The following is a 24,076-nucleotide window of genomic DNA, read 5'->3' as shown; positions in this document are numbered from 1 at the left end:
GCTATTCTTCCCTGGTGGTCCAGTGGTTAAAACACACCCGCCAGTGGATTCGATCTCTGGTCCAGGAAGATTCCACGTGCTGCAGGGCAACTAAGCCTGTGTGCCAGAACTGGAGCCTGTGTGCTGCAACTACTGAAGCTGGCGTGCTCTAGAGCTCATGCTCAGCAAAGAGAGAAGCCACTGCAATGAGAAGCCTGCACAACTAGATAGTAGCACTCGATCGCTGTAACTAGCGAAAGCCCATGGACAGCAAGGGAAACTCAGCACGGCCAAAGAAGTAAATGAATAGAATTTTCTGGCCCCAAATGTTGATGGTGCTAGAGTTGAGAAACCCTGCTTCCTACACATGTAAGGGGTTGGGGGTGCGGTGGGGGTGTCAGGGGGTAACATTGTTTCTTTTACAAAATGGAATCTCATAAATTTTAGCCACGGGCTGAGAGCCAAACAACAGCATCTCATTGTTGCTTTAGTTTGCAATTCCCTTGTCACAATTCTAAGCGTTTTTTCACAGGTGTATTGGCTAGTCTGATTTGCATTGTGAGAATTGTCTATTTGTTTTGTTTGCCCATTTCCTATTGGTTGGTTTCCATTGACCTTTACTGTCAATGTTAAAGGGCTCTGATTTCTTACAGCTATTTTAATAGATAACCTTTTGTCAGCTGCGTTACTTCCTCCCCCCCCCCCCCCAATTAAATGAATGAGATAAAGAAAAGTGAAAGTGTAAGTAAACTCTTTGCTACCCAGTGGACTCTGGCCCGCCAGGCTCCTCTTCTGCCCATGGAATTTTCCAGGCAAGAACACTGGAGTGAGTAGCCATTCTCTTCTCCAGCGGATCTTCCCAACCCAAGATTTGGGTCTCCTATACTGCAGGCAAAATTCTCCTAGCCAGGCTTCAGCAATATGCGAACCGTAAACTTCCAGATGTTCAAGCTGGTTTTAGGAAAGGCAGAGGAACCAGAGATCAAATTGCCAACATCCGCTGGATCACTGAAAAACCAATAGAGTTCCAGAAAAACATCTATTTCTGCTTTATTGACTATGCCAAAGTCTTTTATAGCAGAAAGTGAAGAGGAACTAAAAAACCTCTTGATGAAAGTGGAAGAGGAGAGTGAAAAAGTTGGCTTAAAGCTCAACATTTAGAAAACTAAGATCATGGCATCTGGTCCCATCACTTCATGGCAAATAGATGGGGAAACAATGGAAACAGTGGCTGACTTTATTTTTTGGGCTCCAAAATCACTGAGAGAAGGGGAAAGACTGAGATAAGTAAAGATAATATAAATAATAGCCAATACTTATCAGGGGTTTACTGTGTGCCAGGTACTGTTCTGTTTTCCACGTGTTATTGCCATCCTACAAAAATCCCATAAAACAGGTGTGGCCATTTCCTTCATTTTACAGGAGAGGAAATGGAGTACTGAGATGTCAAGTATCTTGCCCAAGTTGTGGGATGAACTGGAGCTAGGATTTGAGTCCGAGCAGTCTAGTCTCCAAAATCACCGCATATGGTGATTGCAGCCATGAAATTAAAAGACGCTTACTCCTTGGAAGGAAAGTTATGACCAACCTAGATAGCATATTAAAAAGCAGAGACATTACTTTGCCAACAAAGGTCCATCTAGTCAAGACTATAGTTTTTCCAGTGGTCATGTATGGATGTGAGAGTTGGACTGTGAAGAAAGCTGAGTGCCAAAGAATTCATGCTTTTGAACTGTGGTGTTAGAGAAGACTCTTGAGAGTCCCTTGGACTGCAAGGAGATCCAACCAGTCCATTCTAAAGGAGATCAGTCCTGGGTGTTCATTGGAAGGACTGATGCTGAGGCTGAAACTCCAATACTTTGGCCACCACACGTGAAGAGTTGGCTCATTGGAAAAGACCCTGATGCTGGGAGGGATTGGGGGAAGGAGGAGAAGGGGACGACAGAGGATGAGATGGCTGGATGGCATCACCGACTTGATGGACATGAGTTTGAGTAAACTCTGGTAGTTGGTGATGGACAGGGAGGCCTGGCGTGCTGCGATTCATGGGGTTGCAAAGAGTCGGACACGACTCAGCAACGGAACTGAACTGATACTGCAAGCAGATTGTTTACCGTCTGAGCCACCAGGGAAGCCCGAATGAGATCATACAGACCAAGAACTCATTACCTTGTGGTTAAGGAGGTTCACCGCTGGCTGCACAGAGCTGTGCTCACTCCTTGACTCTAGTTAGGACAGCTGGTCATCTGCTGAGGTACTGAGCTTGACAAAACAAGTTCTCCTTTGTGAGGAACTAACAAGAAATCTCCGCATGTGATAGCATTTCCATGGTGCTAGAGAAACCATGGTAACCACAGAAAGTTTCTGAAGTCAGGAGCAGAGCGTGGAGAGCCCTGCATTCCTGCGTGGCTGCTTTTAGCTGGGTTTCAGGTGCAGACACCCACTCTCCCCTGCATCTCATCCAGGGCGGTGAGGGATGCGGTTATGCTCCTCCTTTCACGGCAATGCTGCATAGTCAACACATAGAAGCACGAGGAACTGAACCAGGCTGCTGGCTCGAGAGTCTGGGCTCCCGGTCTCCACACTGTGCCCACCCCCTCTGCTGAGGCACTGAGGAAAGGGTCTCACATCATAGGCGCAGGTAAATGTGAGGATACCACATGCCTCCCCAGGCCAAGGAGCACCCCTCCTGAGTGTGCCTCCTGGGTGTATAGACGGGGCAGCCAGGTCTGGAGAGGGGCTCCTGTGCTTTACCTGGCTGGGGAACTGGCAGCTCACAAGATGAAACTGGAAGGAATAAATGGCCAGCAGTCACCTTAAGGAGCTAAGAACCCTAATCTATGGCCCAAATCAAAGTGGAGGTAAAATTTTTTACTATTTATTATTTGGCTGTGCTGGGCCTTAGTTGCAGCATGTAGGATCTTCAGCCTTTGTTGCACCGTGTTGTTCAGTCGCTAAGTTGTGTCGGACTCTGCAACCCCATGAACTGTAGCAGGCTAGCCTTCCCTGCCCTTCACCATCTCCCAGAGTTTCTTCAAACTCATGTCCATTGAGTCGGTGATGCCATCCAACCATCTCATCCTCTGTCTTCCTCTTCTCCTCCTGCCTTCAATCTTTCCCAGCATCAGGGTTTTTTCTAGTGAGTCAGCTCTTCCTATCATGTGGCCAAAGTATTGGAGCTTCAGCTTCAGCATCAGTCCTTCCAATGAATATTCAGAACTGATTTCCTTTAGCATTGACTGGTTTGATCTCCATGCAGTCCAAGTGATTCTCAAGAGTCTTTTCCAGCACCAAAGTTCAATACCATCCAGTTGTACCATGCAGGATCTTTAGTTGTGGCATGTGGGATCTAGTTCCTTGACTAGGGATGGAACACGGGTCCCTGCATTGGGAACTCAGAATCTTAGACACTGGACCACTAGGGAAATCCTTGAGGTGAATTTTGAAGAGTTGGAGAAATATATCATGTGTATTACTGGAAAGAAACTCAAAACCTGGGCGCGAGCCCTTGGCTGCCGAGGAGAGCAGTACCAGGTAGCAAGGATTCCTGTGATATTATCTGGTGTGATCCCCTCAGTCCAGTGGCACTCATGCTATCCACCCCATTTCATGTTTGAAGAAATAGATCTAGAGAAGGTGAGAGCAATGCTCTGGGGTCAGTGCAAATTCTGGAATTCCCTGGGGAAGATGCCCAGGTCTGGCATCCCTCTTGGAGCTGAGCCTCTGCACATGCATCTCCTGGACCATAGAGAAGGCTAAGCACCAAAGAATTGATGCTTTTGAACTGTGGTGCTGGAGAAGACTCTTGAGAGTGAAAATGTGGGCTTAAAACTCAACATTCAGAAAACTAAGATCATGGTATCCAGTGCATCACTCCATGGCAAATAGATGGGGAAACAATGGAAACAGTGAGAGATTTTATTCTGGGGGGCTCCAGAATCACTGCAGATGGTGACTGCAGCCATGAAATTAAAAGATGCTTACTCCTTGGAAGAAAAGTTCTGACCAACCTAGAGAGCATATTAAAAAGCACAGACATTACTCTGCCAACAAAAGTCCATCTAGTCAGAGAGATGGTTTTCCAGTAGTCAAGTATGAATGTGAGCATTGGACTATAAAGAAAGCTGAGCACCAAAGAATTCATGCTTTTGAACTGTAGTGTTGGAGAAGACTCTTGAGAGTCCCTTGGACTGCAAGGAGATCCAACCAGACCATCCTAAAGGAAATCAGTTCCGAATATTCATTGGAAGGACTGATGCTGAAGCTGAAAGTCCAATACTTCGGCGACCTGATGGGAAGAACTCACTCATTTGAAAAGCCCCTGATGCTGGGAAAGATTGAAGACAGGAGGAGAAGGGGACGACAGAGGATGAGATGGTTGAATGGCATCACTGATTCAATGGACATGAGTTTGAGCAAGCTCCGGGAGTTGGTGATGGACAGGGAATCCTGGTGTGCTTCAGTCCATGGGGGTCACAAAGAGTTAGACATGACCGAGTGACTGAACTCACTAACTGAGGATGAGTCTTAGGTTCTATTGATCAGATGGGTTTGTGATCTCCTTTGAGAAAATAGAAAAGGGAGCCCTGGAAAATTAGACCCAGGTCTATTAGGGACCGGGTTGGGAGCTGGGATTGGGGGGGAAGGTCCAGAGAAGTCTGATGGATGAGTCTTTGGGAAACTGGACGGCAGGGTTTACTGTGGGTCATGGGCAGGACAAGGGTAATGAGGCCGTCAAAGAAAAATATCACAACCTGGCTGGCCATCTAAGGCCAAGGGCTGGCCATTCCTGGTGCCCACGGACCTCTGCCCTACTCGCTGAGCCTCTCAACCTGCTTTCCTGTCCTGCCTCCGAAGGCCTGGCCTGGCAAGCACCTTGGGGCCTGGCTGCTGCACCTGGCACAGTACTGTGTTAGGTGCCTCTCCCAAGACCAGCTCCTCACCCAGCAGTCTGCTGGCAGGGGACCAGCTGACCCAGGGTGAATGCTGCCCCAGCTTTGCACAGGCCCTGGGCTCTCCCAGATCAGGGGTATTTTCCCTCCCCCAGCAGTTTGACTCACTTGGACTTCTCCGCATCCGGTCACAGCGCAGTCCCTAGGCAGCCAAGGACTATCTGGTCAGTCCAGCCCAGACTCTGCTGTAATAATACATAGCTGACGAAGGAGGAAGGAAAGAAACAAGAAAGGGAGGGGAGAGGAAAGGGGCGATGCAGGGAGCTCATGTGTCATGTCTTCAAAATAAGCACATTTTCTCCTCTGTTTTCCAGAGCCATGGTTCTCAAAGTACGGTCCCCGGGTCAGCAGCCTAAGGGTCACCCAAGCGTTTGTAGAAACACAAATCCTGGACCAGACCATAACCTTCCTGAGTCAGAGACTCTGGGGTGGGCCCCTGCTCTGTGCTTACAGCCCTCTGGGGGATTCTCAGTCAGGCTCTAATTTGCAAACCACTGCCCCAGAAATGTCAGGAGGAAGTGTTCTTACCGCACTGTCCTTTTTTAAAAAGCTAGTTCAGCCCCAGGGCTCTTCTGGCCTTCAGGAAACAGCCTCAGCTTTCCCAGACAGCTGCCCCTGCACTGCCCGTGTTTGACCCATGAGGCAGGGCAGCGTGGAGGGCAGCCTGGGCGGGGCGGTGGGTCGCCAGAAGGCTGCGGCACCTCTGTGTCACTCACATCCATTAATTCATTTGAGTCACCTGACAAATTAAAAGACGCTTATTCCTTGGAAGAAAAGTTATGACCAACCTAGACAGCATATTAAAAAGCAGAGATATTACTTTGCCAACAAAGGTCTGTCTAGTCAAGGCTACAATTTTTCCAGTAGTCATGTACGGATGTGAGAGTTGGATGGTGAAGAAAGCTGAGCGCTGAAGAATTGATGCTTTTGAACTGTGGTGTTGGAGAAGACTCTTGAGAGTCCCTTGGACTGCAAGGAGATCCAACCAGTCCATTCTAAAGGACATCAGTCCTGAATATTCATTGGAAGGACTGATGATGTTGAGGCTGAAACTCCAATACTTTGGCCACCTGATGAGAACTGACTTGTTTGAAAAGACCTTGATGCTGGGAAAAATTGAAGGTGGGAGGAGAAGGGGACGACAGAGGATGAGGTGGTTGGATGACATCACCAACTCAATGGACATGAGTTTGAATAAACTCCGGGAGTTGGTGATGGACAGGGAGGCCTGGCATGCTGCAGTCCATGGGGTTGCTAAGAGTCAGACCTGACTGAGTGACTGAACTGAACTGAACTGAACTGACAATCTGTGAGGGCAAATACAGCACCTCAGTTTAATAGACAGAGGAAGAGGCTCAGAGGTGTTCCCAACTCCTTGAGGGGCAAGATCTATGCCTGATAAGCAGTTTAAATAACCAGATAGAGAGACGTCCTGCACTTGAGTGGTAGGTCCGACCTCCTACAGCCCCACCTCTCTGCTCAGTAGGTGCGTGCCTGCGTACTAAGTCACTTCAGTAGTGTCCAACTCTTTGCGACCCTATGGATTGCTGCCCGCCAGGCTCCTCTGTCCATAGGATTATTTCAGCAAGAATACTGGAATGGGTTGCCATTGCCTTCTCCAGGGGATCTTCCAGATCCAAGGATCAAACCTGAGTCTACTGGGTCTCCTGCTTTGAAAGCAGATTCTTTACCCCTGAGCCACTGGGGAAGTACCTCAGCAAGTGAGGGGTGCCTAACTAGGACATCCTGGGGAAGGGGAGCAGTGAAGAACAGGGGGGACCTTGGGCCTCCTCCTGCAGTGCTGGTGGGCAGCATTTTCCTCTGGACCCCAACAAAGCCCACCAGTACCTCTCACCTACGTAAAGTCCTCTATGTTAAAAATTCCTTCCAACAGAGCAGTTCCACTTCTGGGTATATACACACAAAATTAAAATCAGGGGCTCAGAAAGGTATTTGCATACCCATGCTCATAAGAGCATTAGTCACAAGAGCCAAAAGGAAGAAATAACCCAAATATCTATCAATGGATGAATATGGTAAACAAAATGGGGTATATATATGCAGTGGGATATTATTGAGCCATTAAAATACATAGTGACCTGAATCTAATCACTGGGTTGGGAAGATCTCCTGGAGAAGGGAAAGGCTACCCACTCCAGTATCCTGGCCTGGAGAATTCCATGGACTGTATAGTCCATGGGGTTGAAAAGAGTCGGACACATCCAAGCAACTTTCACTTTCACTTTCTTTCAAATACATGGTTCAAGAACTTTCCTAGCAGTCCAGTGGTTAAGATTCCATGCCTCTACTGCAGAGAGTGAGGGTTTGATCCCTGGTCTAGGGAACTAAGGTCCTGCATGCTGCACAGTGTAGCCAAGGAAAAAAAAACTTATCCCTTCACCCACCACCCAAAACATGCTTGGGGCTTCCCTGGTGGCTCAGACAATAAAGGATCTGTCTGCAGTGCAGGAAACCAGAGTTCGATCCCTGGGGTGGGAAGATCCCCTGGAAAAGGGAATGGTAACCCACTCCAGCATTCTTGTCTGGAGAATCCCATGGACAGAGGAGCCTGGGGGGTTACAGTCCATGGGGTCACAAAGAGTCAGATGCATCTGAATGACTACCATTTTCCCTCTTTCAAAAACATGGTACAACTGGAAAGACATTATGCCAAGTGAAATAAGCCAGACATCCAAGGACAAATACTAAATGATTCCATTTCTACAGAATAAGGTAGTGAACTTCATAGAGACAAAAGGAAGAAGGGTATTACCAGGGGCTGGTGGAAGGAGAAATGGGGAGTTAGCATTTAATGGGTACGGAGTTTCAGTTTTGCAAGATGAATTTCAGTTTTGCAAGTCCAAGGTGGACGGTGCTGATGGTTGTCCAACAATGTGAATATACTTAATGCCCCTGAAACTGTACACTTAAAGATGGTTAATTTCATGTCATATCTATTTCACCACAATAAAAATTGCTATCCATTAATGAGTCCCACTGCCCCCACCCCCACATCCCCTGGAAATTGGAATAAATTTTGGGGAAACAAAGCATACAGATCTTTTGGCAAATTCCCTACACAGCCACATGACTCCACTGTGACAAGAGAGAAAGTTCTGGACATTGGATTCGACTTCCTGGGCTTCAAAGCCCAGCCAGCTCAAATCCCACCTTTTCTGTGAAGCCTGCAGTAGCCTGCAGGATCGCTCACCAAACCACCTCCTCCTCTGTGTCTGATGTTGGGCACAGTCGTGCAACTTGAAAGAGTCAGATGGTGCTTTTGTTTTAGAGTTTATTTTTTTAAATATTTATTTATTTGGCTGCCTTGTGCCTTAGTTGTGGCACACAGGATCCTCGATCTTTGTTGCAGTGTGTGTGTGTGTGTGTGTGTGTGTGTGTGTGTGTGTGTTAGTTGCTCAGTCGTGTCCGACTCTTTTTGACCCCATGGACTGTATGTGGAATTTTTAGCTGTGGCATGAGAACTCTTAGTTGAGGCATGTGGGATCTTAGTTCCCTGACCAGGGATCCAACTCGAGCCCCTTGCGTTGAGAGCATGGATTCTGAGCCACTGGATCACCCCAGATGGTGCTTTGCCAAGATGTCTCTCCTTTCACTCTGGTCACTTGACTCCTGGGAGCAAAGCCCTAGCAACTCACAGTGGACATGTCGAAACAAGACTTTGTCATTGAAGCCTCTGAGATTTGGAGATTGCTTGTTTCCTTGGTGTAACCCAGCTCAGGGCTACTCCAAGTGTGGTTTTGCTTTTGCAGCCTTGACATCCCCTGGGGGCTGATTAGAGATGCAAATAATCAAGCCCCACCCTTGACCTACTGAACCAGATTCTGCATAAAGTGCTAAGCATGCCTTCTCTCCCAGAAAGGTGCTCAGTGGCTATTTTTTCCTCCCCAGTCCTCTGAGGTTTCTACAGAAGACTCTGCTAATAGCCTACTTAAGAGTTGCCTTCCTCTTCTCTCTACTGAGAACTCAGGTTTCTGTTGTTCAGTTGCTGAGTCTTGTCCGACTCTGCAAACCCATGGACTGCAGCACACAGGCTTTTCTGTCCTTCACCATCTGTGGAGCTTGCTCAAACTCACGTTCATTGACGCATTGATGCCATCCAACCATCTCATCCTCTTTTGCCTCCTTCTCCTGCCCCCAGTCTCTCCCAGCATCAGGTCTTTTTCAGTGCAGCTCTTTGCATCAGGTGGCCAAAATATTGGAGCTTCAGCTTCAGCATCAGTCCATCCAATGTATGTTCAGGATTTATTTCCTTTAGGATTGACTGGTTTGATCTTGCTGTCCAAGGAACTCTCAAGAGTCTTCTCCAGCACTGAGGGACTGGCAATGTGCTCAGATGAAAACACTCAGTTTCCCAGACTCCCTTGCAGCTAAGGGTAGTCATGTGACCTGGTCCTAGTCATGTTCATTTGGTTTATTTCTGACCCAAAGGAAGTCAGGGTAGGGCTTCAGGGAATTTTTGTCAAAGGTCACAGGCCCTGGTGGCAGGTTTCTCTGACTTTGGGCCTTGTCCTTCCCCTTCCTTCCTGTCTGTTACTTGGATGTGGTGGCAGATTGTTACCCAGTGGCTCCCGGGATACACACATTCCTGTGTTAACACCCTCAGGTAGCCCCCACCCACGTTGGATCTGGGCTGGCCTGAGCCTAACTCTGACCAGTAGAATGTGGTTGCAGTGAGGTTCAGGGACTTTTTCTCTCAACCTGGGCTTGCCTATAGGAGATCTCTTGATAGGAGATCACATTCCTGTCAAAGGGAGGGACATCCATCCAACCCATCATCCAGATCTGAAACCCGGGAGTCACTGCACCTCCTTTTCATCTGCAGCTAATTGATCACCAGGACTGTCTCCTCCCATGGCCCAAGTCCATCCCACACTTGATCCAAGAGGCAGCCATCTACTGATCTCCTGTCTTCCTCCTGGTCTGGTCTCCCCACCCCCCATCGAGCCTACATGTAGATGGATGTCATAGTGATCCTTCTAGGGAATTCCCTGATGGTCCAGTGGTTAGAACTCTACACTTTCACTGCCAGGGACCCAGGGGCAATCCCTGGTTGAGGAACTAAGATCCTGAAAGCTATGTATTGCCACCAAAAAAACAAAAACAGAAGACTGATCTTTCTAAATACAGATCTGAAGATCATTCCCCAATGCTTTAGGGCAAGTCCCACGGCCCCAGCTTGACCTACACATCCATATGTGACATAGCTACTGCCTTACTCTCCAGCCCCCTCTCTGTCCATTCCCCTCTCTAAATACAATGAACCCTGGACATGTCATGCTGCTCCCTGTTTCTCATACCAGCTTTGCCTATTGGTAGCTCCATGTCTTTGCTTCAGCAACGACAAATGTCATCCTTCATGTTGACTCAGTATCATGGTCTGTTCAGGCTGCTCTAACGGAATACTACAGACTGGGTTGTTTAAACAACAGAAATTTATTTTCACAGTCTTGGAGGCTGGAAGTTCAAGATCAAGGTAGGTTTCATTCTCTATGTTTTTTGTTGTTGTTGTTTTTAATGTCTTTATCTTTTGTTCTACCTCGTTCCAAGGAGATTAGCTTGCCTATTTGGAGGCCTGGGGTCTTCTGCTGTTGTTTAGAAGTTGCTCTGTAGGAGTTGTTCCATATTTTGATGAGTTTTTGATATATTTGTAGAGGAGGCAAGCAATCTCCCCATCTTACTCCTCTGCCACCTTCTTCTGCTCTCAAAGCATCTTGGTAGGTTTCATTCTGCTTCTTGTCTTGGCTTGTAGGTGGCTGCAATCTGGCTATGTGCTCACATGATATGTGAGCATGGGGAGAGAGGCTGTGAGTTCTCTGGCATCTCTTCTTTTAAGGACACTAATTCTATACGATCAGGACCCCACCCTCATGACTTCACTTAGCAATAGTTACTTCTAGAGGGGCCCCATCTCTAATTACAGCCACCCTGGAGGTTAGGGCTTCAGTGTATGAATTTGGGAGGGAAACAAACATTCAATCCATAACATACATTCAATTAGTAGTGACTGGGAATTCTCTGATAGTCCAGTGCTTAGGACTGCACACTTTCACGACCAAGGGCACAAGTTCAATCCTGGTTGGGGAGTTAAGATCCCACAAGCTTTGTGGCAAGGCAAAAGAGAGAGAGAAATTAGGAGTGGCTGCCTAGAGAACTGTGTCAAAAAGAATTCTGAGGTCCTTCCCAGATTCTGTGGTAAAAAGAGCTATGGTTGATTAGTCATGTCTACCTGTGGTTGATTATTCATGTCTACCTGGAGCTTCCCTAGTGGCTCAGATGGTAAAGATTCTGCCTGTGATACAAGAGACCCATCTTTGATCCCTGGTTCAGGAAGATTCCCCTGGAGGAGGGCATGACAACCCGTTCCAGTGTTCGTGTCTGGAGAATCCCCATGGACAGAGAAGCCTGGTGGGCTACAGTTCACAGGGTCACAAAGAGTCGAACATGACTGAGTGACTAATACTTTCACTTTCATCTGGGGCTTAGAAAGGAGGGATTGTGGCGGCTCGTGTACTGTGTATTTTTCTTGTCTGTTTTATGTGTTTATCTTTTCCACTCTCTCTTTTGGCCCAAGCACAATGCCTGACACATTCTAGGCTCTCAATACATTTTTGATGAATGAATCAAGTGAGTAGTTGTCTCAAAGCACATTTCTCATCCATGATCTCACTTAAGCTTCACAGCAGAATGTGAGGTTGGCCCGAACAATTAAACATGCTTAGAAATCTCCTTGAAAGTGTTCACCCCTCTTTCTATCTCTCACTCCACGCTGGAGTTGCTGCATTTGACCTAGAGGCTGCATGGATATGCCTGGACCAGATTCTGTCCAGATCACAGGTGGCTCTTGCTGCCACTGTCTCCTAGAGCAGCTGAGGCCTTCGCCCTTCCTGCTGTCCCCCAACACCCCTGCATCCCCACTCATCCCAGAGCTGCCAACCCCACCCTCTGGCTACCAATCACTTCAAATGAGAAGCAAACAAATTCTGTGGCCTCTAAGTCTGATAGAGCAAGGGGGTGGGGTGGGGATTGATTAACCTTCTGATGGGAGTTGGGGGCATGTGTTAACCATTGCTGTGATACAGGAAATTGAGAACAGGTGAGGGTATGTGTGATGGGAGCCCTGTCACGCTTAAAGGGAAAATGTACTCAAGTCTCCAGTATACCACAGGGCTTTCCAGGTGACTCAGTGGTAAAGAATCCACCTGCCAATGCAGGAAATGCGGGTTCAATCCCTGGGTCGGGAAGATCCCCTGGAGGAGGACATGGAAACCCACTCCAGTATTCTTGCCTGGAAAATCTCATGGACAGAGGAACCTGGTGGGCTTCAGTCCATGGGGTCACAGAGTTGAACGTGACTGAGCAACTGAGCCTGCACTGAAGTCTCCAGTATCCCTGTTAGCAATGCAGCTCATGTAATTGTGAGCGTGTGTCTGAGTGTGTGTGTGTTGGGGGCTGCCTCTCCCCCACCTGTCACCCCTGTGCCCATGCTCAGTCATGCTGCCCCTGCCAGCCTGGCCATGTGCTATGTGCGTGAGTCCCTTCAGGGCTGTGGATGGACACCCCGCCCTGGCGTCGCTCCTGGTCTGCCTGCTAAGACCTCTCCCCACAGGGCATTAGTTCGCAGGCAGCGCCATGCTTAGCCCTGTAACATATGCTCCTGCCCATGAGGAGCTCATAGCTAGTGTCAGCAGCTGGACCATCCTGGGCTGTGTGTGGGGAAGGCCAGAGACTATGCCCCCATCTGGTTGGGTGGCAAGGACAGGTGAGCAGGCGCGGTGGTGTGCGGGTGTGTTTCAGACCAGTGAACCCTGCTGTTTGCCTGAAGTCATGGTGGGAGCACGGGGCGGGGAAGGGGAGACCAGAATCTGGAGGATTGTCGGAGCCACGTGCTAATGTGCTAAGTCACTTCACTTGTGTCCAACTCTTTGCAACCCTGTGTACTATAGCCTGCCAGGCTCCTCTGTCCATGGGATTCTCCAGGCAAGAATACTGGAGTGGGTTACCGTGCCCTCCTCCAGGGGAGCTTCCTGACCCAGGATTGAACCCAGGTCTCCTCAGATTCTTTATTGTCTGAGCCACCAGGGAAGCCCCAGGCAGCAAAGAGCCAGCAGTAGCACCTGCTCTCTGGGCCTTGCAGCCTCAAGAACAAAGCAGGATTTCTTGCAACCCTTTCACTCGGGTTTCTCTCTCCTTACCATGGCCACTGTCTCATGAAGTTACTACTGGGAGAGAAGGAAGCTGAGCCCAGTTCTGCTACGTGCTTAAGGTGAGGGTCCAGGGCCCAGCTCTCAACCAGGGTGTGACATCCAGCGAGTTTCCCAAGGCTAGATAAAGCTGGTGATCATCTCCCAGGCCCTTCCCAGATTTTCTCAGGAGATCCACAAGGAGGGCGCTGGCTTTCCACTTCCTCAGCATCTTCCTGCAGGTCCCGCTAGTCCAGCCAAGAAGGCAGTGGAGCCCCTGGGGTGGAGTCACAGGGAGAAGTTGAGGCGCCCATGCTCTGGGGGACCAGCCTCACCACTGAGTACCCAGCCCCTCCAGTGGTGTGTTGAGAAACGGTCAGGTCTTTGTTCAAAGCCTGCTTGTGGACAAACCTGAGTCCTGTGACAAGAACCCAGGGTGACTCACTCTTTATGAGGCTCCTGACTCCACAGGAAAGTTGTTTCATGTTTACTGCTTTGTGAGAATGGAATTGGGGAATTTACTGGTGGTCCATTGGTTAGGACGAGGTGCTTCTACTGAAGCGGGGTCAAAAAATAAATAAATAAAAAGTAAGTGGAATCTTTTCACAGCCATTTCCTGCCCATTATGTGTCTTCTACTGTGGGCTCCCATAATGGAGCCAGGGCTGTGCAGCCCCAATCAGCAACCCTGGGCCCCCTGCCTCTCTTACTAACAGAGCCCCACTTTCAACCAGGCTGCAACATACTCTGCTTGGTTTAAGCCAAGAGAAACTCCAATCCCTTTGCTCTTGACCCTGGCTGATGACAAGTAAGTAACTTCTGGGAAAATACATTTTTCACTTATATAGGGAAAGGGCCATTCTTATCATTCCTTTCCTGCTGGGTGTGGTCCTGCAAGGGTATAGAGCTGAGGCAAACGTCCTGCCTGGAAGACCGCATAACCGCAGAGGTCCACCTCTGGTTGACATGATGGAGCCTGTTGTTGTCACTGAGCAGGACCCTGTGGGGGCTTTCTGGGACAGACCTCTCCCCTATATGCTCTGCTTTAGTTCCTCTCTGTAGTCCCTAGATAATAGTATCTGATGCACACTTGCAGAGTTGTTTTACAGATGCTAAGACCCCAATCAAATGGAAGAAATTAACTAACTGATGACTAAAAGCATATAGCCCTCAGACTCACTGGTGCCTAAGGATTAATAAAGTTAACCCCTGTGACACCACCACGTTCCCTCACCATTAGCCAATCAGAGAACTGTGACGAGCTGATCACATACCCTGGGACGCCCTCCCTCACCTGGCCTTTAAAATGCTTTGCTGAAATCCTTTAGGGAGTTTAGGGACTTTGAGCGTGAGCCATGTGGTCTCTTTGCTCGGCACCTTACAAGAAACTTTGCACTTTGCCCCAGGCTGGTATCAGTAGATTGGCTTTACTGCATGTGAGTAAGCAGACCCAAGTTTGGTTCAGTAACATTGTGACCAATTTCAATTCTGCTTTGCATTTATTTAATTTATTTTTGTCTGTGCTGGGTCTTTGTTGCTGTGTACAGGCTTTCTCTACTTGCAATGAGCAGGGGTTAGTCTCTAGTTGCAATGTGTAGGCTTCTCATTGCAGTGACTTCGCTTGTTGTGGTGCTTCAGTAGTTGTAGTACATAGGCTGGGCTCCCCTGGGGTGTGTGGAATCTTCTCAGACCAGGGATCGAACCTGTGACCTCCACATGGGCAGGCAGACTCTCAATGACTGAACCAACAGGGGAGTCCTCTGCGTAGTATTTTAAAGTTCACCTATTGCCATCACTCTTACATTTTACAAAGAGGACCATGCCTTTCGCTAATTTTCTAATTTTAAGAAAATCTGCACAGTTCTTATATGTAAATTGAGGAAATGAAAATGGATCAGTGAGGTCAAGAGAAGTTCACTATCACCTGGACCAGTGGATAAGATCAAATGCCTATCTAAATGGAATTTGAAAATTTATGTGAACAAATTAGAATCCCATAGACAGAGGAGCCTGCCAGTCCTACAGTCCACAGGGTCCCAAAGAGTTAAACATGACTGAAACAACTTAGTGTGCATGTGAGCAAATTCAGTTTTCTACAACAAGTGTTCTAGTAAATATTGCTGGAATAAACATATTCTGGTTTCAAGGTTTTGTAAGTCAACATTTCAAGGTTTTGTAAGATTCTTAAACCTATGATTGCAAATCTTCCCTATTTCAGGAGAGATCTTGTCCCTCTCCATTAAGAAGTGAACCAGCAGAAACTGAATTTTATAATGAAATTATACCCCAAAAAGTATAGTTTTAACTTCAATTGTATAGTAATAGGCATGTAAATATTTGCTTTTTCTTTATCTCACAAGATATAATGGCTGGTTCAGGGCCTGTTTTCCTTAAGCATCTGTGTCATTGACTCCCATTCTGTCAAAGTTCTTCATTAACCTCAGGCTTGCAGCCTTGAACTTTAATTAAACTTGTCTAGCCAGGGCTGAATTAAAGAATATGTGGCTCATATAGTTTCCCCTTTCCACAAATTGCTGAACCAACTTGGTACTCCTGTTTTGCAGGCCTTTGTTATGCAATGTAATTAAACATCTTTATTATTAAACCCCAGTCATTGGGTTTTCTGTCACTAGCAGCCATTGCATTCCTGAATAGCAGAGATTTTCAGGAAGGATTCCAAGGAGATATTTCCCTTCTAGGATTCCCTGTCACAGTTACTCACACCCAAAGCAGGAAGACACTGTTGACTCTTCCTTCCTTCACTGACCCCAACCCTCCCAACCTGTCACCTACCTCCCAAGTATATTTTGAATTAGTTCATCTTTTTCTGTTCTTTGCCACTAGTGGAGTCGCAGCAACTGTGTCGTCTCTTGCCTCTGCTCTGTCATCTCAGCAGCCTCCCAGCAGCCTCCCAAATGGTTCCCCTGCTCCCATAATCACCTTCGTTAAAACAGAGTGAACTTTAAAAAACATAGAGATTTGATCCTGACACTCTCATCCTTAAAGAAGCCCAAAGCTTCTCCTTGCACACAGGAGAAGAACTTAGATCCACAATAGGGTATATTAACTTTGTATTGGTTGCCTAACAAATAACCACAAACTTTATTTAAAAGAACACCCAAGTATAATAGTTTCCTTGAGTCTGGGCATGACTGAATTGGGTCATTGCTCAAGGTCCCCACAAGGCTGCAGTCAAGCTGTGCACTGTCTGTGAGTGCTCATCCAAGGACTCATCATGGAGTGTCTTCCCACTCACATTTCATTGACCAAAGCTATTTACATGATAACACCTAACTTCAAAGAAGGCAAGAAAATGCAACCCTGCCATTGATACCAAGCAGGACCCTGTAGGGTTCCTGGGCACAAAGGCCTTTCTGTGTCCCCCATTTATTTTTCATTTATTTTTTTTTTGTTGTTGTTGTTATTCAGTCCCTCAGTCCTGTCCAACTCTTTGTGACCCCATGAACTGCACATACCAGGATTTCCTGTCCTTCACCATCTCCTGGAGTTTGCTCAAATTCAGGTCCATTGCATCAATGATGTCATCAGACCATCAAACCTTCTCATCTTCTGTATTCCCTTTCTCCTCCTGCCATCAATCTTTCCCAGCTTCAGGGTCTTTTCTAATGAGTCAGCTCATCACATCAGGTGGTCAAAGGATTGGAGCTTCAGCTTCAGCATCAGTCTTTCCAATGAATGTTCAGGGTTGATTTCCTTTAGGATTGACTGCTTTCATCTCCTTGCTGTCCAAGGGACTCTTAAGAGTCTTCTCCAGCACCACAGTTTGAAAGTTTGTTTTTTTCAGTTCAGTCTCTTAGTCGTGTCTGGCTCTTTGTGATCCCATGGACTGCAGCATGTCAGGCTTCCCTGTCCATCACCAACTCCCGGAGCCTGCTCAAACTCATGTTTATCAAGTTGGTGATGCCATCCAGCCTTCTCATCCTCCAGCATCCCCTTCTCCTCCTGCCTTCAATCTTTGCTAGCATCAGGGTCTTTTCAAATGAGTCAGTTCTTTGCTCAGGTGGCCAAAGTACTGGAGTTTCACCTTCAGCATCAGTCTTTACAATGAATATTCAGGACTGATTTCCTTTAGGATTGAATAGTTTGATCTCTTTGCAGTCCAAGGGACTCTCAAGAGTCTTCTCCAACATCACAGTTCAAAAGCATCAATTCTTCAGCACTCAGCTTTCTTTGTGTTCCAACTCTCACATCCATACATGACTACTGGAAAAACTATAGCTTTGTCAGCAAAGTAATGTCTCTGCTTTTTAATATGCTGTCTAGGTTGGTCGTAGCTTTTCTTCCAAGGAGCAAGCCTCTTTTAATTTCATGGCTGCAGCCACCATCTGTGGTGATTTTGGAGCCCCCCAAAATTAAGTCTCTCACTGTTTCTACTCTTTCCCCATCTATTTGCCATGAAGTGATGGGACCAGATGCCATGATACCAGTTTTTTGAATGTTGAGTTTTAAGCCAGATTTCTCATTCCCCTCTTTCACTTTCATCAAGAGGCTCTTTAGTTCCTCTTTGCTTTCTGCAGTAAGGGTGGTATCATCTGCATATCTGAGGTTATTGATATTTCTCCCAGCAATCTTGATTCCAGTTTGTGCTTCATCCTGCCTGGCATTTTTTTTTTAATATTTATTTGTTTATTTGGCTGTGCCAGGTCTTAGTTGCATCACCTAGGATTTTTGATCTTTGTTACGGCACGCAGGCTCTTAAGTTGAGGCATGCAAACTCTTAGTTGTGGCGTGTGGGACCTAGTTCCCTGAGTAGAGATCAAACCCCAGCCCCCTGCATTGGGTACCTGGAGTCTTAGTCAGTGAACCACCAGGAAAATCCCTGTTCTCCATTTCTTTGATCACACAAAATAGACTTTTTTCAGTCTCCATGACCTTCCCTGAGTTCCTAGAGCAGGTTCAAATAGCTGCTAATTAGGGAAGGGAGGGGATGCAGAGACAGGAGTGAGAGTGTTAGTCTCTCAGTTGTGTCCGACTCTTTGGGACCTCATGGCCTGTGGCCCACCAGGCTCTTCCGTCCATGGGGATTCTCCTGGCAAGAATTTGCCATTTCCTTCTCCAGGGACTCTTCCCAACCCAGGGATTGAACCTGGGTCTCCTGCATTGCAGACAGATTCCAGAGACAGAGACAGGGAAGTAACAGCCAAAAGAAACAATAGTGCTGGCTTGGGGCAAGGTTCTGGTTTCCCATCAGGGGGTACACAAAATATCTTTGGACTGTTCTGCAGATACTGAAACCCCCACCAGGTGGGAGAAGTTAAAGGTTAATGATGGGAGACTGCCCACAAGCACAAAGACACCAGAAGAGTTGGAACCAGAAGGTCGAGGATGCTAACTCCCACTTATCTCACACCAACCAATCAGAAGAATGTCCACAAGTTCACCATGCCCTCTTTGAACCATTACTTCTCACTAGCTCCTCCAAGTTGGATCACACAGTTTTAAGACCATTAGCCCACAGTGACCCTGTTTGCCTGCAAAGCAATAATGCTATTCTTTTCTACTTCACCCAAAACTGTCTCCAAGATTTAGTTCAGTATTGGGGTTCAGATGCCAGATTCAGCCTCACTACATGGGTGAGAGGAGGAGAGAGGGAATCTTTGTGCACAGTGCTAATGTCTACCCCAGCTACTATGAGGGACTTTATGATCTGCCACTGAAAACCAATACACTTCACCTAATGCTCTTGGACCATCTGTCTACAGTAGCTCTCTTGTCTATCAGCCTAGTGACTCTATAAAGAAAGAAAATGAAATTAGTTTGGCATGACTTAGTAAATTTAACATTGGCTCTAGGACCTCCTGTTGATCCAGTGGTTAAGAATCTGCCTTCTAATGCAGGGGACACAGGTCAATCCCTGGTCTGGGAACTAAGATTCCACATGCCACAGGGCAACTAAGCCTGAGAACCACAACTAGAAAAACCTGAGGTTGGCAATTACTGATCCTGTGTTCTGCAACTAGAGAACCCTGCGTGTCCCAACTAAGACACAATGCAGCCAAAAAAACTCCAAAACAAAACAACAATGACAGAAAAACACCGGCTCTAGTGACCAGTATATTCTCTATTTTTTTAAAAAAACAGTTTTCTTTCTTTCTTTCTTTCTATTTTTGTCTGTGCTAGATTTTTGTTGCCGCACCAACTTTTCTCTAATTGTGGGCAGCAGAGCGGGGGCTACTTCTAGTTGTGGTGTACATGGTTTTCCTGTTTCGGAGCACAGGCTCTAAGGCGCGCAGGTTTCAGTAATTGTGGCTCCTGGGCTCTAGAGTACAGGCTCAGTGGTCGTGGTACACGGGTTTAGTTGCTCTGTGGCATGTGGGATCTTCCTGGATCAGGGACTGAACCCATATCTCCCGCATTGGCAAGAGAATTCTTTACCACTGAGCCTCCAGGGAAGCCCTCTTTATTTTTTACAAACCTTAAAAATATTCTAACTTAATTTCCTTTTTTTTTTGACATAAATTATTGAACCCTGCTTAATTTTCTATCTTTATCCTAAATCTGTTATTTTGAATAACATAGATCTAGGATTGCTAATGCCTGGTGACGACACAAGATCTCTAATAAATGAGCATAATGCTCTTACAAAGAGGCAATGCCCAATGTCACCAGGCTGGGGACCTAGGATGCTCCTGAATTTCCCTCCTTTCATGGATCCACCGAAAGTACAGCACCACATGGAGCAATTCCCTGTAACGGAGATCAGAAACTGCCAAATCGTCTTCCAAAGTATGGTGCATTCTGCATTCCCCCCAGCAGCGAATGAGAGCTTCGGCAACCCCACATCCTCATCAGCATTTAGTCTTGTTTTGTTCAGTGTATTGGCCATTCTAATAGATGAGTAGTGGCAATATTCAAGTTCCTTTTGTTTTGAATTTGTATTGTAAGTGATAACCATCTAATGTGTAGCTAATTGTTCTGGCATTCTCCCAGGGATAAAAAGAAACTTATGAATCTATGGTTTCTTAACACATGCATAATCCATTGCCAAAAAAGTAATTGCATGATATTCATTGTAACAGTGTTGTAAAGGCATTTGTTTATAGTCAAGGCAATTACAAAGTCTGGGATGGATGATCAGAAGTGTTATGAATACTCAAGGCTCTCTGTGTGTGTATAACCAAAGATGGTTGAAGCCAACTGAGGCTTAACTTCAAGGGTAGGAGAAGACTTGGGCTTTCTATATGGGTGGAAGAAGGCAGGTGTTGTCCTGACTTCCATGGGCCAGGTTGGGACTCCCCATCTGAAGATAAGCAGATCGTGCTGTGAGTGCACCTCTTAGAGGAAGCCCTTCCTGGTACTTGCTTAAGATTTCCAGTGAATGGAGATCAGCCCAGTCTCCAGGAATCCATGAGATGCGGACTTAACCTTTGACCTTTGACTCCGATGAGAGAGCCAGGGGTCCCAGATTTGTCTGTGAAGAGGGAGGCCACTGGCACCACCACGTGATGGAAGCAGAGAGTGAAACCAGAGAATGGAACGAAGAGGAGACAACACCAAGAGTCAACCCCTTGGCTTTTCTGGGATGGCGTTTGCTGAACTTCGGCACAGGGAGGCACACCCAAGTTCCCCTAAGTGACCACGAGAGCTATCCAAGTGTGCAAGCACAGACTCTTTCATTGGTGTGAACTCATTTATCCTTCCCTCAGCTCTCCCTCCTGGACTCTGCAGTCCTTTCTGGATCGTAGGAGTTCACTAAGAGGCGTCACCTCTGGCTGAGGGGGCAGGGACGACTTACCTGGGGGTGGGATTTTTTTGTTTGGTTTTTGTTTTTTAATCTCTGGTGTTTTCTTTTTTTGTACGTGGTTGCGCTGGGTCTTCTTGCTGTGTGAGGGCTTTTTCTAATTGCAGCAGGTGGGGACCACTCCTCCTTTCAGTAGGTAAGCCTGTCATTGCGAGAGCATCTCTTGCTGCAAAACACAGGCTCTAGAGCGCAGGCCCAGTAGTTGTGGCACAAGGGGTTCGTTGCTCTGTGGCATGTGGGATCTGCCCAGACCAGGGATCAAATCCATGCCCCCTGCCTTGGCAGGAGGATGCTTATCCACTGCACCAGCAGGGAAGTCCTGAGAGGTGGAATTTGAACTACATATTGATAAAAAGATGGAGCAGGTGAGGACTGGGGATTGGCAGGTCAGCATAGAATCTGATTGGTCAGGAGCAGGAAGTTCCTGGAAATGGTGGGGAGGGGAGGGTTGGCCAGAAAGTTGAGTTGGAGACGAATAGCAGAGGCCTTGAAGGTCAGCTGAAGCTTCAGATGCTTCACCAGGAAGCCATGGAATGCTTCTGATGTGGGACTTGACATCTATAAGCCTGAGTGAAGCCAAGACTAATCTGACAGTGAGCTATGGAACAGACTGGACAAGACAGACTGGCGACAGGGAGGTCTATCCTAGGCTATGGTCAAAGCCCAGAGTGAGATGTGCATGGGCCAAACTGGAGAAGGAAAGGGAAAGACAGAGACAGGGGTTTGATCCCTGCTCCGGGAAGATCCCACATGCCTCAGAGCAACTAAGCCCATGAGACACAACTACTGAGCCGGTGCTCTAGAGCAGAAACTGGGACTACTGAGCCCTTATGCCACAACTACTGAGGCCTGTGTGCCCTGAGCCCGTGCTCCGCAACAAGTGGAGCCACTGCAATGAGAAGCCCGCGCATCACAACTAAGAGTGGCCCCCACTCACCGCAGCTAAAGAAAGCCCAGCTGCATGAACGGAGATCCAACACAGCGAAAATGAAATAAAGACACCTTAAAAAAACAAACCTTCTGCTCACAACCCATATGACTGCTGGCTTTTAGGTAGCTCTGTTCTAAGAAAGAGAGCCCTTACTGACTTGGTAGCATATGCATATTTCCAACTCTTTAGGATGGGAAAGACTAAAGATCTCTTCAAGAAAATTAGAGATACCAAGGGAACATGTCATGCAAAGATGGGCACAATAAAGGACAGAAATGGTAATGGTATGGACCTAACAGAAAACAGAGGATATTAAGAAGAGGTGGCAAGAATATACAGAAGAACTATACCAAAAAGATCTTAATGACCCAGATAACCATGATGGTATGATCACTCACCTAGAGCCAGACATCCTGGAATGTGAAGTCAACTGGGCCTTAGGAAGCATCACTATGAAAAAAGCTAGCAGAGGTGATGGAATTCCAGTTGAGTTATTTCAAATCCTAAAAGATTATGCTGTGAAAGTGCTGCACTCAATATGCCAGCACATTTGGAAAACTCAGCAGTGGCCACAGGACTGGAAAAGGTCAGTATTCTTTCCAATCCCAAAGAAAGGCAATGCCAAAGAATGTTCAAACTACGGCACAATTGCACTCATCTCACACGCTAGCAAAATAATGCTCAAAATTCTCCAAGCCAGGCTTCAACAGTGTGTGAACCGTGAACTTGCAGATAATAAAGCTGGATTTATAAAAGGCAGAGGAACCAGAAACCAAATTAGACCATGGAAAAAGCAAGAGAATTCCAGAAAAACATCTACTTCTGCTTTATTGACTATGCCAAAGCCTTTGACTATGTGGATCACAACAAACTGTGGAAAATTCTTAAAGAGATGGGAATACCAGACCACCTGACCTACCTCTTGAGAAATCTGTATGCAGGTCAGGAAGCAACAGTTAGAACTGGACATAGAGCAACAGACTGGTTCCAAATAGGGAAAGGAGTACGTCAAGGCTGTATATTGTCACCCTGCTTATTTAACTTATATGCAGAGTACATCATGAGAAACGCTGGGCTGGAGGAAGCACAAGCTGGAATCAGGATTGCCAGGAGAAATATCAATAATGTCAGATATGCAGATGACACCACCCTTATGGCAGAAAGTGAAGAAGAACTAAAGAGACTCTTGATGAAAGTGAAAGAGGAGAATGAAAAAGTTGGCTTAAAACTCAACATTCGGAAAACTAAGATCATGGCATCTGGTCCCATCACTTCATGGCAAATAGATGGGGAAACTATGGAAACAGTGACAGACTTTATGTTCTTGAGGTCCAAAATCACTGCAGATGGTGACTACAGCTATGAAATTAAAAGATGCTTACTCCTTGGAAGAAAAGTTATGACCAACCTAGGCAGCATATTAAAAAGTAGGGACATTACTTTGCCAACAAAGGTCCGTCTAGTCAAGGCTATGGTTTTTCCAGTAGTCATGTATGGATGTGAGAGTTGAACTATAAAGAAAGCCGAGCACCGAAGAATTGATGCTTTTGAAGTGTGGTGTTTGAAAAGACTCTTGAGAGTCCCTTGGACAGCAAGGAGATCCAACCTGTCAATCCTAAAGGAAATCAGTCCTGAATATTCATTTGAAGAACTGATGCTGAAGCTGAAGCTCCAATACTTTGGCCACCTGATATGAAGAGCTGACTCACTGGAAAAAACCCTGATGCTGGGAAAGATTGAAGGCAGGAGGAGAAGAGGAAGACAGAGGATGAGATGATTGGATGGCATCACTGACTCAGTGGACATGCGTTTGAGTAAATTCTGGGAATTGGTGATAGACAGGGAAGCCTGGCGTGCTGCAGTCCATGGGGTCACAAAGAGTCAGCCACGACTGAGCAACTGAAATGAACTGAACTATGTGGGTCACATTCTCCCAGGAAAAGGAAGAGTTTCTTCCAAAAGAAGTACCCTCCCCACTCCCCACCCCCAGTGCACATGTATTGTGTTTCCCTGCCTAAAGAATCCTGGCAATCTTGAGTTTGGATACCTTGTGTATAATGTTTATCTCAAAGACTTTCTAGTTCTTTATCCACTTCCTGCCAGCGCCAGAGTGGAAGGTGGGGCAGGAAGACAACTCCGATCCTTGACTTATGGCCTCATCTGAGTCCCAGCAGGGGAGAGATGGCAACAAAATTATAGCTGTGTTATTGGAGAGAACATAATAAACAGGATTTTTAGACACATGGGTTAGA

At 46.8% G+C, this 24,076-nt stretch overlaps 1 pseudogene; it reads left to right on the top strand.

Annotated features, from left to right (window-relative positions):
* The window catches only part of LOC136163991 (small ribosomal subunit protein eS19-like), a 49,299-nt pseudogene that overhangs the window by 5,993 nt on the left and 19,230 nt on the right, over positions 1-24,076 (top strand).

Source organism: Muntiacus reevesi, chromosome 3 (genome assembly GCF_963930625.1).
Source record: "Muntiacus reevesi chromosome 3, mMunRee1.1, whole genome shotgun sequence".
In the NCBI taxonomy this organism is placed as follows: Eukaryota; Metazoa; Chordata; class Mammalia; order Artiodactyla; family Cervidae; genus Muntiacus; species Muntiacus reevesi.
Note: the sequence above shows the minus strand (reverse complement) of the source record. Positions and strands in the feature narration are given on the sequence as shown.